The sequence below is a fragment of the Zea mays genome, chromosome 4 (genome assembly GCF_902167145.1).
Source record: "Zea mays cultivar B73 chromosome 4, Zm-B73-REFERENCE-NAM-5.0, whole genome shotgun sequence".
Taxonomy (NCBI): domain Eukaryota; kingdom Viridiplantae; phylum Streptophyta; class Magnoliopsida; order Poales; family Poaceae; genus Zea; species Zea mays.
The window spans coordinates 25,755,227-25,759,628 of NC_050099.1; the positions used below are offsets into that span (position 1 = coordinate 25,755,227).

Sequence of the window (4,402 nt, forward strand, 5' to 3'; positions counted from 1 at the left end):
GAGAAAGGGATATGTTGATCACCAGTGTAGGCTCCCATGAGATGTAGTTCAAAGTTCAAACAGAACCTATGGATGATTTCTACATGTGTTTTCACCATAAAACAAGCACTACTCTTATATATTTTATTGAACAAGCAATACTCTTGTATATTCACCAGTAGCATTACAAAGCAATTTAATGACCAGAACGGTACAGTTCACAAAACTAGTATTGCTGAATTAATATCTAGTAAACACAATAAAAGACAGTAAACACAGTGGAAGCTAGTAAACACAAAAATTAATACGCATTTCCTTACCACTGGAGATTGAGTGTCCAATTCATTTTCTTCTTCATGTTGCAGATCTTGAACAAGGACATGGTCAGTGGTTGGGTTGACACCAGAGCGTCCACCACGAGTAACTGTGGCCCTTCCCCGAGCTCCACGACATCCTCTAGATCCACCTTGGCCACGAAAAACTTGTGAGCCACCTCTGGATCTCATGACTCCCACACTGGATCAGGGAAATTGAAAGAGTGTGCTCCCTATTCTAATTCCACGACCTGAGGGAGGCAACCCTAGGTAGGGTGTAGCACCATCGGACCGGAGAACTTCTTGGTAGGAGGATAAATTTGGAAAGTCATTACCAAGGGAGTTGATATGTAGATCTTCAATGTGTAGACGGGCGGCTGGGGAACTGATAGAAGGTGCCCGAGACAACGGCGTCTGGTAGAAGATGCCCAGGTCTTCTTCGGGAGCTTCACGGCCATGTGGGATCCTAGCCGAGGAGGAAGATCCGACTTGGGATAAGAAGTCTCGGAGGTTGCGGTTGTTCTCCATCTACCGGCAGACGACAACGAAGAAGTACTTGAGGGACGCGCGAAGGATGGTGGCCGGTGTGATGGGGAGGAGGGAGCGATGCTAGCTGACACAACCCAATCACGCAACGCAACACAAGGAGCGAGAGCGGACGAAACACAAGGAGCAGACGCGAGGAGGGGACGCAATGCTGGCTGCAGAAGGTTGGGGAGGAGGGAGAGCTGGCGGCGGAAGGCTGGGGAGGAGGGAGCGATGCTGGCGGCGGAAGGTTGGTGGACACTTGGGCAGAAGGTTAGGGATAAGGGCAGCTGAGGAAAAATCCGGTTTAGTCCCTTTAGCCATCCCTTGAGGAACTAGAGACTAAAAAATAGCCCATGTAACAAACACCCCCTTAGTCGTGATAGCTGAAGATCGTGAGGTTTATTTTTCAACTTTGATACAACAGAAAAATGTTTCTTTGGTTAAAGGAGACGGTGCATTCAGAAGAAAATGTACTAGAGTCATAGGAGCATTTTTTTTTACTTTTTTTTTATGAACTATTGGTGTGCACTGTTAACAGAATTAGAGGATATCTCTCAGGAGTATTATCTCCTTAACAAACGCACGCGTATCTGGTGTAATCTGTTATGGGCAACCGGGAGCTGCGCCTCCCTTGATCACCGCAAGTCGGTTGTACATGAATTGTAATCATCTCTATAAATAGATAGAGCCACAGCCGTATTGTGCGTGGCGTCCCAAACATTTTCACATGGTAATAGAGCCAAGATCCAACCAATAAACAATGGCCACCCTTTCTTCTACCACCTCCTCCCTCACCTCCTCCAGCGCTTCCACCATACAATCTACTCCTGCTCCTCTCCATCAGATCGTTACCATCAAATTAACCAAGAAGAATTTTCTCTTATGGCGTGCGCAGCTGCTTCCTTATCTCCGAAGCAACAAACTCATGCGCTTCCTCGATGGATCTCAACCCATCCCGCCCGCAATGGTTCCTGCGTCAACAAGCGCCGGTGCCGAACTCATTGTCAACCCGACCTATGAGACCTGGTATGATCAAGACCAGCAGCTACTGGGCGGTCTTCTGTCCTCGATGACGGAAGAAGTACTTGCTGATGTTCAGTCCGCGACAACGGCCAAGGAGGCGTGGGATTCTCTCCTGCGCATTTATGCCTCCTCCACGCGGGCTCGCACGGTGCAAATCCGTGTTGAGTTGGCCAACATCAAGAAGCGGGATCTCACGGCCGCGACGTACTTCGCCAAGGTCAAGGCGCTCGCTGCCGAGATGGCAGCCGCGGGCGCCCCTCTTGGTGATGAAGATATAATCTCATATTTGCTTGCAGGACTTGCCACCGACTACGATGCCTTTGTGACCTCGATCACCACTCGAAGTGATCGCCTTTCCCTGGATGAGGTTTATTCTCATCTCATGGTGTTTGAGGCTCGACTCCAACGCAACCAGGCGGAGATGCAGATGCATCTCAATTCCTCGGCCAACTACGCTCGTCGCGGCGGCAACAACTTGCGTGGTCGCGGTGGCCCTCGTGGTCGCGGCGGTCGCGGAAACTACTCGCATGGTGGTTCTTCGTCGCGTCCTACAGATCCGCCTGGTGCTCGACGTCCTGCCACCACCAACAACAACAGCCGGCCCCTTTGCCAGATCTGTGGCAAAATAGGCCACACTGCGGTACGCTGCTGGTACCGTCATGATGACTCCTACAACGAAGATCCACCGATGGCCAATGTCGCCTCTACGTTGCCTTCATACAAGCTTGACAACTGGTACGGGGACACAGGCGCCACAGACCACATCACCAACGAACTTGATCGCCTTGCGGTCCGAGAACGCTACAACGGCAATGAACAAGTCCAAGTGGGCAATGGTGCAGGTTTGAAAATTTCACATATCGGTCACTCTACTATTAATACTGCTGCACGTCCTTTATTTCTTCGTAATATTCTTCACGTTCTGGGGATTACCAAAAATCTATTATCCATTCATCGTTTCACTCGTGATAATGACTGTTATTTTGAATATCACCCTTGGAATTTTTTCATAAAGGACCGGCAAACGAGGAGATGCCTTCTGGAAGGGCAATGTGAAGGTGGTCTCTATCCCCTGACGATCTCTAGCGCACAAGACCTGACGCATGCATTGGCTGCCCGCAAAATAAATCGTGATCAATGGCATGCTCGCTTAGGTCATCCAGCTTCGCAAACAGTCCAGTCCATCTTACGTATTAATAATATTATGTGTTCTAGTGAGTCTTTTTCATCAGTTTGTAATGCTTGTCAGATGGCTAAAAGCCACCAACTTCCATATTCTAGGTCTATGAATAATGCTTCAGCTCCTCTTGAATTAATTCACTCCGATGTTTGGGGTCCTGCCGCTACATCTGTTGGTGGTTATCGTTATTATATTAGTTTTCTTGATGATTTCAGTAAATTCTCTTGGATTTATCTTCTTCATGATCGTTCTGAGGCTCCACAAATTTTCTTGCAATTTCAAGCTCATGTTGAACGCCTTTTAGATTCTAAAATTAAGTGTGTTCAATCTGATTGGGGTGGTGAATATCAAAAGACTCATAACACATTCTTTAAAAAGTTAGGCATTGCTCATAGAGTATCTTGTCCGCATACCCACCAGCAAAATGGAGCTGCTGAACGCAAACATCGGCATATTGTTGAAACTGGCCTTGCTTTACTTGCCCATGCCTCCATGCCCCTTAAATTCTGGGATGAAGCTTTTCTCACTGCTACCTTCTTAATCAACCGTTTACCAACCCGGGTCATTGATAATAAAAGTCCTCTTGAGCGCCTCTTCAATATTTCACCTGATTATTCTACACTTCGTGTCTTTGGTTGTGCGTGTTGGCCTCATTTACGCCCTTATAATAAACATAAACTTTCTTTTCGATCAAAAGAATGTGTTTTTCTTGGCTATAGTCCTTTACATAAGGGGTATAAATGTCTTGATTTGTCATCTGGCCGTGTTTATATTTCACGCGATGTCATTTTTGATGAGTCCATATTTCCTTTTGCTAAGCAGCTGACGACTTCATCTCACATTGATTCATCAGGCAGCAGTGTTAATAGTTCTGTTGATCGTTTGTGTTATTCTCTGCCTACTCACCTCTTGTCCACAGAAAATTCCCCTGCTGCAGAACCATCTTCGGGATCGACGCTCGTACTTCTCCCGCGCGGATTGCCTTCGGACTTTGAGCTGCAATTGCCCCCAACAAATCCTGCCACATCTGGGGTCGTGCATGCTACGGCTGGTACTGCGCTGGAAACCGCGTCGGATTCTCTTGCGCCCAGTAGCACACCTGAGTCCTTACCTGATGGACGCATTCATGAGGAAGCGAGGACCGCCGCGCCTACGGGGACCGCTGGACCCGACTCGTCCTCTGCACCAACAACTGCTGCTGCTTCTTCTGATCCGGTGCATGGTGCTGTCTCGGATCATGTGTTGGTGCCCTCTTCAACGGCTAATGGTGCTACAAATGAAGATAATTCTCATCACTACGGTACGCGATTGAAAAATAATATTCGCAAACCCAAGATCAGAACAGATGGCACTGTTGGCTATTCTGCAATTGTTACAT

The 4,402-nt window shown here is 47.8% G+C and overlaps 1 non-coding gene across 1 annotated transcript; it reads left to right on the forward strand.

Annotated features, from left to right (window-relative positions):
• Positions 1-2,100: 2,100 nt before the first annotated feature.
• Positions 2,101-2,239, forward strand: LOC111591418 (small nucleolar RNA Z247). The gene has a single exon (XR_004858052.1). It is a non-coding gene; the product is annotated as a small nucleolar RNA Z247 (small nucleolar RNA).
• The last annotated feature ends 2,163 nt before the right edge of the window (positions 2,240-4,402 follow it).